The sequence below is a fragment of the Macrotis lagotis genome, chromosome 1, assembly GCF_037893015.1.
Source record: "Macrotis lagotis isolate mMagLag1 chromosome 1, bilby.v1.9.chrom.fasta, whole genome shotgun sequence".
Taxonomy (NCBI): Eukaryota; Metazoa; Chordata; class Mammalia; order Peramelemorphia; family Peramelidae; genus Macrotis; species Macrotis lagotis.
In genome coordinates, this window is record NC_133658.1 from 499,778,969 (window position 1) to 499,792,930 (window position 13,962).

Here is a 13,962-nt window from a genome sequence, read left to right on the forward strand (position 1 = left end):
CTCCTTCAGTGATCAGATATAAATCAGGATGACTGAAGATGGCCCCGGAGGTAGTCAGGGTTAAATGACTTGTCCAGGATCACACAGCTAGTAAGTGGCAAGTGTCTGAGGCTACATTTGAACTCCACTCTTCCTGACTGCAAGACCAGTGCTCTATACATTGTGCCACCTAACTGCCCATAATTCCCAATATTTAGTTTTGGAACAACTCAGTTGTAATCCACTTCAAACACAAGAACTTTAGTTTGTGTATAGGGTAAAAAGTGTCTTTGCCTGTCTGAATTCTAATGATAAATGCATTAAGTATTTTGTGCCTGAATAAAAAGAGATCAAAAATTAAAATGATGTGGAGTGTCTAATTCACATTTTGCTGATATGGGAAAATTTTATTGCATTATTTGAATCTAGTCCTGCATAAAATTGATGAAAGATCAAATTTCTTGCTTAGAGACAATATTTGTTTATTGCTTAATTCACGATGTCCATGTTATGCTGATTCCAAAAACATCCTCCAGGGGATCTGAAGACTGATGCAAGGAATGTCCAGTTTCCTAAGATATGAATTTTAATCAGTTTATGAGACTCATCTGGAAATTGCCTCCATGCTGACCAATCAGCTGTTGTTTCCTCGATTCTTTCTTTGAATTCTATATGATGAGTAACTCAAAGAGGTTTGAGGGACTGGACCACTATTGCAGCATTCATTTCTGCTAGATGATTTAATCAACTTTTTAAAACTTTTTTTTTTAGTTCTGGGACAGTTTTAGTGCCAGAAATAGAATCTATGATCATCATTCTGAGAAGTATTAAAGCTCACCTGGGACCTTGGATGATGAGGGTTATGGGGGTGGGGTAGGGGGGAGGATTGACATAGGCAGGATTAATCTGCATGGCTAAAACCAGGTGAGTAACCTTATGGTTTGGGTGGAACACAAAATCAACATCAGGGGAATGTGTGATCTGGTTCCAGGAAATTACTCAGGTGGGATGATTGAGGGTTAATGAAGAAAGCGCAAATTTATGTTAGTCATATAAACAGTTGACCAGGGTTGAGAATTCACAGGTCAAATATTTGTACTCCAACAATAGGGAACCTTTTTTTTAATTCCTTCTTTTTCTAAGAGTTTCTTTGGAACACTTTTGTCTTGTGTAACATCTAGTGTTAGTCAAAGCTTCTGTGACCTTGGAGATTTCTAATGGGAAAACCCAGCTAAGCCATAAAAATTACTATTAAAAAAATGCAGAAACAGAATTTAGAATGGTTGGGAAAGTTGCTGAAGTTTCATACCTGAAGCCTCTTGTAATCTGATGATGAACTCCCCTTCCCAAAAAGCTATGATTTATTCCCACAAAATGTTATAGAAGTTTTCATAGATAAAATAAGATTTTAGATTAAACAGGAAAAAACTGCAGGATACTTTGTCATTTCAGCCATCTCAAGGTTGGGATTACAGAAATATAGATAGACTAGAAAGAAAGAAATTTTTTTTCTGGTTTATAGAAATGTATGGAATTATAAATTAATTAGAGACTAAATTTGTAACTGAAATGCAATAAGTTTACTGTAAATTTCCAAATTACAGTTTGAAGATTGTTGTACATGCTGGAATATTTTAAGAAGGAAATGAGAATATGAAACTACCATTATGAATCTTTGGAACAGAGCTAACTGAAAGCAGTGGGCTCTATAATTTGAGGTTCTGGTAAATAATGACCCTAATGAATTTTTGTAAATCTGGATGTGATTTGAGTTTGTTCTAAAGCTAGATTATAGTGTGGTCTCATTTAAAGTTAAGATGACTCTCTTATTAGGATAATTGCAATATTTGACTCCCTTTGGGTAGGTCAAAACTTAATACAACATATACTTGATATTTGGCATTAGGGTGATATGCTATTCTAGTTTTTGAATGTAATTGTTGTAAAATGTAAAAGTGATAGATAGATGAAATTATTTTCTATGCAAGATGATTTGAAAATGCATTCAACTGAAATGATATTATTTGATTGGCAATAAGTCTTGTGTTGTTTTAAAAATCCATAATTTTGTTTATATTATTTTAGATTTCTAATTTTTTTGTATTGTGTTTTTTGGAAATCATTGTTTAAGAAACGCTATTAATTTGGAAAAGTGTTACCCAGAGGGTGATACAATGGAAGCACTGGAAAATCAACTCCTCTTTTGATAGAGATTGATTTTTAATGGTGGATGTATTTTACTTTAAAATTAGTAACAATAATAATAATTACTTAGTGTTTAGGAAAGTCACATAGACTTTGCAAATATCTGTGAAGGTTTTTGGGGATTTAGCAGATTTTCAGTCCCCTGGATCTTCAGGCTTGGTGAGGTCATAAAATCTTGTCAGTTTTGATAAAAAGGGTGCTATGAAGTTTTAAATTCCTGAGATGAGAAACTAGGATGAGCCATATAAAAAAACAAGAAAAATAAAGTGAGAAAATTATATTACAACTTACAGAGTTCATCAGTTCTTTCTCTGGAGGTGGAAAGCATTTATAATCATGAGTCCTTCAGCACTGTCTTGGATCATTGTATTGATCAGAGTAGTCAAATCTTTTGTAATTAATCATCATTACAATATTGCTTTTCCTATGTACAATGATCTCTTGGTTCTGCTCAATTCACTCTGTATATATTCATATAGGTCTTTTTAGGTTTTTCTGAAATTATTTCCCCTCATCATTTCTAAAAGCCCAATGGTACTCCATCACATTCACATACCGCAACCTGTTCAGCCATTCCCCAACTAATAGGCATTCCCTCAATTTCCAATTCTTTGCCACCACAAAAGGAACTACTATAAATATTTTTGAACATAGAAATTTTTTCCTTTTTGTTTAAACTCTTTGGAATATAGACTTAGTAGTTGTATTGCAGGGTCAAAAGTTATACAAAGTTTTACAGCCATTTGCACATATTTTCAGATTATTCTCTAGTATTATAGAACAAGTTCTCAGTGTGCCAACATTGCATTACAGTACCTATTTTCCCATATTCATTCCAGTATTTGTCATTTCTGATAGGAGCAATTTACATTTCTTAAATCAATAATGATTTAATTATAGTGATATAATTATAGATAGCTTTGGTTTCTTATTCCAAAAGCTGCCTATTCATAACCTTTAACAAGTTATCAACTGGGGAATGGCTCTTATTTTTAGAAATTTGACTTTTTTCCCCTATATATTTGAGAAATGAGGCCTATATAAGAAAAAAATGCAGACAAAATTTATATTAATTAATTGATTTAGGCAACCATGGTAACTTTTATCAAAATTAAGTTTCTCTGATTATTTCTTAATTAGATTTGATTTTGCTTTTGCTTTGTCTGAGACTATGATTGCTACCTGTCTTTTTTTTTACTTCAGATTCAGTCTCTTATTTTATTTATGTCTTTGTTATACACAATAACACTAATTATTCTTTCCTGCTTCTTGTGTTTGAAAATCAAATTTTCTATTCAACTCTTGGTCTTTTCATCAGGAATGATTTGAAGTCTTCTTTTTCATTAAATATTCATTTCCCCTGAAGGATTATACTCAGTGAAAGTTATTCTTGCTTGTAATGCTAGCTCCTTTTAAATTCTAGAATATCATATTTTAAGCATGGACAGCCCACCCAATTCCACCACCTTGCAAAAAATAAAAAACATAGAAGCTATTAAATTTTTTGTGATTCTGACTGTGGTTTCATGATATCTCAATTGTTTCTTTCTGACTATTTGCAATATTTTCTTCTTGATCAGGAACCTCCTTCCTGGGAATTTTCATTTTGGGATCTTTTTCAGTTGGTTATTGGTAGATTCTTTCAATTTCTATTTTATCCTCTAGATCTAAGATATTGGGACAATTTTACTTTATATTTTCTTTAAATATGATGTTAAATATGTGGCTAGGTGGCACAGTGGATAGAGCATCGGCCCTGGAGTCAGGATTACCTGAGTTCAAATCCAGCCTCAGACACTTAATAATTACCTAGCTGTGTGGCCTTGGGCAAGCCACTTAACCCCATTTGCCTTGCAAAATCTTAAAAAAATATGTTTAGGTTGTGTATAATGTTCTTCTGGTTCTGCTTATCTCACTCAGCATCAATTCATGCAAATCTTTCTAGGCTTTTCCAGAAGCATCATGAATTCTTATAGAATAATAGTGTCCTATCACATACATACATGCACATACATACAAATATATATATATATATATATATATATATATATATATTTAGACCACAATTTGTTCAGCCATTCAATACAAACAGAGCTGCTATAAGTATTTTTGTACATGTGGGAATTTTCACTTTTTTCATGATCTCTTCAGGATACAGACCTAGTAGTGGTATTGATGGATCAAAGGAAAGGCATATTTTTATTGCCCTTTGAGTATAATTTCAAACTGCTCCCCAGAAAGGTTGGATCAGTTCGCAACTCCATCAATAATACATTAGTGTCACAGATTTCCCAAATCCCCTCCAACATTAATCATTATCCTTTCTGGTTATATTGGCCAATCTGAGGGGGTATGAGGGGGTACCTCAGAGATGCTTTAATTTGCATTTCACTATTAAATGATTATTCAGAGCAATTTTTCATGTAACTATATATAGCTTTAATTTCCTCATCTGAAAATTGCCTTTGCAAATCCTTTGACCATTTGTCAATTGGAGAATGACTTTTGTAAAAATAAATTTGACTCAGTTCTCTATATATCTTAGAAATGAATACATTGTTAGAAACACCAGTGGTAAAAATTGTTTCCCAATTTTCTACATTTCTTTTCATCTTGGTTACAGTGGTACTGTTTGTAAAAAAATATTTTTAAAAATTTTCTTTAATTTATTTACACATTATTAAAATATTTTTGTTGTAAGAGTAAACATAATACCCCCTTCCCCTACAAAAATATAAAACCTCATGAGAAATAAAGTGAAAGAAAGAGTCTCGGGTGAATCACATTCTTTATATTTCTCCACAGTTGCTGTTGCTGATTGTAATTCCCTCCATCAATTCCTCCCCACTACTGTCTGTTATATTTTCTCTCTCTCCTTTCATTCTCTCACTCTTCTAAAATGTGCTGTGGGACAGCTGAGTGGCACAGTGAACAGAACACCAGCCCTGGGGCCAGGAGACCCCAAGCCCACATCTCATCCCAGAGACCCAGCAACCACCTGGCCCCATGGTCCTGGACAGCCCACCCAATTCCACCACCTTGCAAAAAATAAAAAAAGAAAACATGTTATAATCCATCCTCTCCTATGTATTACCCTCTCCTCTATCACCCACATCCCTCCTCTCCTCCCCCCATCCCCCTTCTCTCCTTTTTCTTCTGGATTTCTATACCATATTGAGTGTATATGCTGTTTCCTCTCTGAGCCATTTCCAATGAGAATGAAGGCTCCCTCATTCCCCCCCCTCACCTTCCCCTCTTCCATACCATTGCAATAGCTATTTCTTGATTCTTTTACATGAAATTTCTTAGCCTATTCTACCTCTCCTTTCTCTTACTCCCAGTACATTTCCCTTTCACTTGACTCCATTTTTACAATATATTATACCTTCAAATTCAGTTCTCTCCTGTGCCTCACCTATAAAGGCTCCTTCTACCTGCTCTAGTAAATGAGAAGGTTCATATGAGTATTATCAGTATCATCTTCCCATGCAGGAATATATGCAGTTCATCATCATTAAGTCCCTCATAATTTACCCTCATCCACCCTCTCTATGCTTCACCTGAGTCCTGTACTTGAAGATCAAACCTTCTGTTCAGCTCTGGCCATTCCAACAGGAACATTTGAAATTCCCCTGGTTCATTGAAAGTCCATCTTTTCCCTTGGAAAATGATGTTCAGTTTTGCTGGGTAGTTGATTCTCAGTTGCATTCCAAACTGTTTTGACTTCTGGAATATTATATTCCAAGCCCTACAAGCCCTTAATGTAGTTGCTGCTAAGTCCTGTGTAATCCTGACTGTAGCTCCACAATATATGAATTGTGTCCTTCTGACTGCTTGTAATATTTTCTCTTTGACTTGGGAGGTCTGGAACTTGGCTATAATATTCCTGGCGATTGGAGGTTTTTTTGGATCTCTTTCAGGAAGAGATCAGTGGATTCTATCAATTTCTATTTTACCCTTGCTTCTAGGATATCAGGGAAATTTTCCTGAGAAATTCTTTAAAAATGAGGTCAAGGGTCTTTTCCTAATCATGACTTTCAATTAACCCAATAATTTTGGGGTTTTTTTAGTTTTTGCTAGGCAATGGGGTTAAGTGGCTTGCCCAAGGCCACATGGCTAGGTAATTATTAAGTGTCTGAGGTCAAATTTGAACTCAGGTATTCCTGACTCCGGGGCTGGTGCTCTATCCACTGCGCCACCTAGCTGCCCCTAGACCAATAATTTTAAAATTATCTCTCCTGGCTACTTGCAGGATTTTCTCTTTGATCTGATATTTCTGGAGTTTGACCACAATATTCTTTTGTGTTTTCATTTTGAGATCCCTTTCAAAAGGGGATTGATTATTCTTTCAATGACTATTTTGCTCTCTAGTTCCAGGATATCTAAGCATTTCTCCTTCACTATATTTTGAAGTATGGAATTCAGGTGTTTTTTTTCCTTCAAGGTTTTCAAGTAGTACTATGATTCTTAAATTCTCTCTCCCAGGTTTATTTTCCAGGTCTGTTGTTTTACCAATGAGGTATTTTACATTTTTTTCTATTTTTTTTTCAGTTTTTGATTTTGTTTAACATATTCTTTGTGTCACATAAAGTCATTAGTTTTCACAGAGTTCAGTCTTTTTTTCAGAGAAGAATTTTCTACATTTGCTTTTTTGCATCTCCTTTTCCAATTGGTCAATTTTTTTTTGAAGTAGTTGCTACCTTTTTCCATTTGCCCAATTGAGTTTTTGAGAGAATTATTTTCTTTTTGCACTTGTTCAATTGTATTTTCTTGTTGTAAGGATGTTAAATTGCTTTTGCATTTCTTTCCCCAATTCTCCCATTTGATTTTTAAACTCCTTTTTGATCTCTTCTAAGAAGTCTTTCTGGACTGGAGACCAAATCATATTCTCCTCTGAAGTTTCACCCCTTTTGTCCGCATTTGAGCTGGTATCCTTATCTCCAACGTAACATTCAATGGACCCTACTTTGCACTGGCCTTTCTTCATTTTGGGCCCTTTCCCTAGGGTCTTGTGTTGGGGAAGGGGCTGATCTGCAGACCTTCAGTTTTGAGATTCCTAAAGGCCTTGCTTGTAGTGTGGTATTAGGAACTCCAAAGGGTTACTCAGTGGACCCATCAGTAAGGGATGCAAGAAGCTTTCTCTGGATTGTCTGTGTTGGTGTCAGTGGCACACTCCCTAGGCCTGGGGTAGAATCTGGGCTAGGCCCTCAGGTTAGAAAATCTAAAGGCTCTCCTAGAGTAATCAGTTTAATCAGCCATCAGCCTGGGGAAGATCTGCCTGTGCCTTGGGGCAACATTAGAACACCTGGGCTGTTTCTATTTGTTCTGGAGAAAGTCAGGTCCTCCCATAGAAGCCTGGGTTTTCCAGACCAGCTGACCTACCTGGATAGATGTCTGGGCATCCACACTGCAGCTCTCCTGTTCACCTGCCACACACAAAGCAAATGCTTCCACTGTTCTCAGGTTAGTTCCCATCCACTGTACTACCTAGCTGCTCCACTTTATTGTTTCTTGATGTCTAAGGGAATCATTAGTTTTTACTTGTCCGATTCTAATTGTTAAAGAATTATTCCTTCAGTGAGCTTTTGTGCCTCTTTTACCATTAGACAAATTCATTTTTTTATTTTTTAAAAAATTATTATAATATTTATTATTTTTTCCAATTATATTTAAAGATAGTTTTCAGCATTCATTTTTGTAACATTTTCTCCCTTCCACCTTTTTGTCTCCCCTCCCTAAGATAGCAAATAATCTGATATAGATTATACATGTTCAGTAATGCTACACATAATATCTTCGCTGTTAATATATCTGTTTTTATCTTTGAATTTTTTTCCTACTAAGATCTTTGGTAATTTCAGCCTTTTTTTATCTTATGTTCCCCTAATTGCTTACTTTTTAAACTATCTATCCTTTGATGGCAGTTTCCTGAGTCTTGGGTCCCAGAGATTCTTGGTTTCTTCTAATACTGGGCAAGTTCACAGATTCCCCAGTTTCAGTCTCTGAAGCAACTGATTTCTCAGGAGACAGAACTGGTCGCAGTTGGATACTTGACACTTTTCCTCAAGCTTAGTGAAGTGCCATAAAGCCACACATGTTCTTTTCCTGCTTCTGTACCTCAGTTCTCTGATCCAGGGATTCTTAACACAGTCTGAGTAAAATTATGTCTTTGAAGTTTTGTTTTTTTGTTTTTGTTTTGCAGCATTAGGAGAAGGTAGAGGTTGGGGAATCAGGTTGTAGAGTTAAGTTTTGTTGCAAACATAGACAAACGTGCTGCCTGCCTTTTTTTCTCTGCTCTGACCGAGTTCTTTCCTGACACAAAGTGCTTTTGCACCTTGAGGAAATTTGGATCTCCACAGAACTGAGAGGAAGTGAGTGGGTTAGGGGATAGAGTTGAATTCTGCTGACTTCCGTTGTATGTGTGTGGCTTGGCTTGTACAGTCCAGCTTCTGGGAATGTGGTGGATGGTGGGATAAGAAACTCTGGGTGAGTGGGAGTTAGAGGTGAGGAAATATTTGCTTTCTCTACTTTTAGTTCATTGAGTTTTTTACCTTGTTTGTGTTCTTGGTGTGCTAGATTGAGGGGACAGCTGGAATTGCTTTATCTTTTGTGTATAATTCTATTTTAGAATGGTTTGAGATATAGTGAGTATGGGAAAAAATGTCTGGTATTTCATTTTGTTGGTCCCATATGCACCTTTGTATTCCCATTCAATAATCAATAATCAAGATGTATATAGAAAATAAAAATTTACTAAAATTATATTTGGATTCTTAACTTATTTCTGATTTATTTTGGGTGATAAGGATGAAAGGAGTACAGTGAGGTCATCCACTATTACAATTTTACAGTCTGTTTCTCATAGTTTTCTTGAGGTAATATGCCATTCAGTACATATATTAAAATTAATTCAAGTCTGTGAATGAATGACTATGAAACAAACAGTGTAATATATTTTGCTAAAATTGCCTTTTAGCAAATTGTATTTTTCTTCTTTGTTTCTTTTTGTATTTGTTTTATCTGAAATCATATTTGCTTCTCCTGATTTTTTAGATTTTGTTTCATTCTCTTATTTTAACTCTGTGATAGTTTTTATTTTAAGTTTGTTTGTTATCAACAACCTATTGTATTTTGCTTTCTAAAGTGTTCTAACTGCTGTTTTGTGGGTGAATTAATCACATTCATAATTATGATAATTAATTTTTATATTTTTCTCTATCCTATTCTTATATGCCTTTTTTCCCTTCTTTGTTCTACTTTCCTTCTTCATTAAAGGTTCTAACTTTTTCCCTCTTTTAAGTTTAAAGTCACTGTCTCCTTTACAGTTTAGGGTTTGTTTTATTTCTCCCTGAATCTACTCTCTGTCTAATAATCTTTTCTCCCTCTTTTTGGTTCTTTTTGTTTCCTTATTGAGTTGAATATATTCCCATATAAAACTCTTGTAGGTGTGTGAGTATTTGTGTGTATTTTTTGCCTTTCTTTGGCCAGTTTAGATGAATGTGAAGTTAAGGTAATACCCATTTTCCCCACTTCTTTCAAGTTCTCACATATTTCTACTTGGGTACTCTAATTGTGTGAGATAAGTTCCCCTATTCTTCCTAATATTTTCTTCATTTTGCTTCTTCTTTCAGCATTATCAAAGTAAAACTATTTCAGAGTCTTAGAAAGAGAGCCTAGCTATCCCCTTAAAAGATTATGAAAAAGGATAAAAACGTTACCTGTACAAAAATATTCATAGCAGCTCTGTTTGTGGTGGCAAAGAATTGGAAATTGAGGGGATGTCCATCAGTTGGGAATGGCTTAATAAACTGTGGTATATCTATGTGATGAAACACTGTTGTTCTATTAGAAACCAGAAGGGATAGGAATTCAGGGAAGCCTGGAAAGATTTGCATGAACTGATGCTGAGTGAGATGAGAAAAACCATAAGAACATTGTACAACCTAACAGCAACGTGGGAGTGATTATCATCATTAATGGACTTGCTCATACCAACAGGGCAACAATCAGGCACAATTTTGGGTTATCTGAGATGGAGAATGCCATCTGTATCCTGAGAAAGAATTGTGGAGTTTGAACAAAGACTAAAGACCAAAGACTATTACTTTTATTTTTTTTTAAATGTTATTATTATGTTATTCTGTTATATCTCATACTTTATGTTTTTTCCTTAAGGATATGATTTCTCTCCCATCATATTCAACTTAGATCAATGCATACCATGGAAACAATGTAAAGACTAACACTCCCTTCTGGGGGGTGGGGGGGAGGGAAACAAGATTTGGGGGGAATTGTAAAATTCAAAAATAAATAAAATCTTTCCCAAAAAAAAGAAAAAGAAAAAACAAAGAGAACCCAGGCAGTTTGATGGCATAATTGAGCACTGAGACAAGAAGATGTAAATTTAGTGCCAACCTGCACTAAGGTTTTTGGGACAACCTAAAAAGAGCTTTGAATCATCTTTGAATTCATGGGAGCTGATGAAATTGTCAAGAGAAATAATATATAGGAAGAAGAAGCCTAAATTTTTGGGAACATGCATGGCAGCCATGGACAATGAGCATGACCTCAATGAAGGTCCAGAAAAGGAAACTGAGTAATAACAGATAGGTAGGAAGAGAACTATGAACAAGCAATGTCATGAAAATCTAGAAAGGTAATAGTATCCAGGAAAAAAAAGATGATCAATAGCATCAAAGGTTGCAAAAAATTCAAGAAGGAAGAGACATCCTAGGAAGATCTAGGAAACTGAATGGCATGATAAAGGGTAGGGGATCATATGACATTGGGAAAAGTGAAATGATAAAAGATAATGATCAGATATAGTAATTCAGAGTTCATGACTTTGGAAGTGGAATATTTGCAGGTGAAAGATAAAGGGTCTGACCACCTCTCTGTGTAGCTGAGATGGAGAAGAAAATGAATTGACTGACAAACTGGGAAATGTGCATATTTGAGGGAGTATGTTGGAGTAGGAATTCAAACACAAATTTCTTTTGGCACTAAGTTAAGCATGCTTAATTCTATATCATACTTTGGAAAAGGTAGATTCTTTAGAAAATATTTTGTGACTTTTAATACATCTTTTTTTAGATTTTTTAAACCTTCAGATTTGATATTTTAAACATTAAGATCACTAACAATGTATTTTAAAATGTGGATTTTAACCTATACTATGTTCTTCAGAAATTAATATTTTGATATGCTAGTCATCATAGAAGTTCCAGCACTGGTATATACAAAGGAAAATTGTATTGTATATTTTAGTGAGCAGATACCATAATTAAAGTTCATTTTAGTAAGAATGTAAGGCTGGTGACTTAGCACAACATTCCCCTCACTCAAATCCAATTCAAGTGCTAGTCATGGCATCACCTCCTTGATTTCATGGTCTTCTTTGAAAATGAAGGACAAACATTATTGTTATTGTTATAGGACAGATATCCCCATTTTACAGATGAGGAAAGTGAGTCTCAGAGAGGGTGAGTGTTTTGTCTAAAGAAACATAGTTCTAAATGAAAGGTCAGCCAGTCATCCATGTCTTAGTCTTTCCTATGAATAAGACTTGGAGTGCATTTTGGAGCAATTATAACAGATGACAGAGCAAGTAGAACAATTAAACTCTTGGTTTGGTTTGATTTTGTCCATCAAGGAGAACAAAATTTAGATTAGAAAGGATAGAACAAACTTGACTAAGAAGAATATATTCAATAGGAGTTTCTAGTGAACAAGGCAAGGGCTACCAATCTTCCCTGAGCTTTTAGGTCCTATCTGCTCTAAGAACTCTCTCATTCTCTCTTTACATGTAGAGTTCCCCAGATAGCTCCTGATCTTCTGCATGATGGCTTTCCTTTTAACTTCTGCATATTGCCTTATATGAAGGGTAAGGCAGAAAAATGGCTGTTGCCTCAGGTCACTCACCTACCTTTGTGGCTATTGACTTATGTTTCTAGAACTATTTTCAGAAGACATTCCTTTTTTCTCAGATAAGCTCTCAACTCTATTAAATGTGTGACTCAAATTCCTGTTTGTATTGTTAAAAAAATGTTTCTTTGCTTGCAATTGTAGCTTGCCTGGATTACAGCAAAGCAAAAAGTCTCTCATACCATTTTTTTCTTGACAAGGAGGAGAGATATAGTTATATCCCTCTAAATAGTGATCTATCTAATCTATATCTATATGGTGACCCCTAGGGAATATATGTCACTGATCTAAAGAATCAATGATTTCTAATGTATTTAGTTCCAGGCACTCCTTTCAATAACAACAAAAAATGTGTTGTGAATACTTAGAGTAACTTAATATACTACTCAAAATATTCTTTTAGATTTATTAATTACAATAACTAAATAATAACTTGCCTCTAAGATAAATACATTTATACAATTATTATAATTATAATACATACAATTATAATTATAAAATATAAATTTTATTCCAGTTATATTATGAAATCTCCAAATATAAAAATTATAAAACTCCAATTATGAAATAATCATAAATATTTTATGTGGGACATTTTGTGAGAATTAAAAGAAGTAGTTCAATAAGATCAAAATCATGTCTTTACTATTATCTGTAAGTCCATATATACAAATTCTTTATTTTTACAAAGTTTTATTGAATATAAATAACACTTTAATGAAATTATTTACAACTTGGAAGATCTTTTAGCATAATATTACAATCTTATGTAAACTTAATTTTGATGTTGCACTTTTTTATTTGAACAAAAATCTGTAGTATTTGGTTCACCACCAGACAAACACAATCTTAAATCTGGTCCCACAGAGAATTTATTTCTGTCTTTTGATTTTAAAACATAATGCTTAGATACACAAGTAAGTAGTAGAAAACAGTGGAGAATTTTTTAAACTCTCTTGCTGAGAGATAGAAATTAATGTTTTTTAGTTTTGTCCACTTAATCAGTAAAAATAAAGTTATGAAGGAAGCATTTACTTTTCTACTTGTTAATGACAAATGCTATTTTAAGTAATAAATGTACTTAACATTCAAGTGAAAAATATTGCTTTTTAAAACAACTTGATATATAAACAACTTTGTAAGGAAAAAAATCTTTCATATATGACTTTCTTTGATCACTGGCACATCAGCTATAGTCTTACAGAGATCTACTGAACAAATTGACAGTGGTGCCAACCAGTACATTTGATAATTTTATAGCTAGAATAATAACAAAAGCAGAAGATATGTTTAAACTGTAAAACTGCCTCAACACTTCAAAAGTGCCTCAACACTCAATAACAAGGAGAATAAAGTGGGTTTTTTCCCTGCAGAATACTTATGATGGGGCATTAAGGTTTCAAGATAATTCACATACCCAGGGATCAAGCTTTTCAAACAACCTGATATTTACCCTGGAAGAATGCAAATATTCAAACAGGAGATTAGGGAAGTATTCTAATGTACTGTGTAGAATGCAAATGAGGTTATATGTATATATATGACCATCTATTGTGAATTGGTTTGAGGTTGAATGTTGAACCCGTGTGCTGCTTTTAAAAGAATCTGATACTATGTCAAAAAAATGCAATAACATATTACAGTCAGACGCAATCATTATGATGTAACCACAGCAGAAACACTAAGATCATTGTGGATGTGAACTCATGATTGTGCTTCAAACCACTGCAGAATCAAACTTAAATGCTTCAAACAACATGCTTGTTGTCACAGAGGAAAAATGTATTTGGAACATAACTAAGTGATTATTTACTGCTTAAGGTGCTGTAAAGAATTTTTAACACCAACATCTTC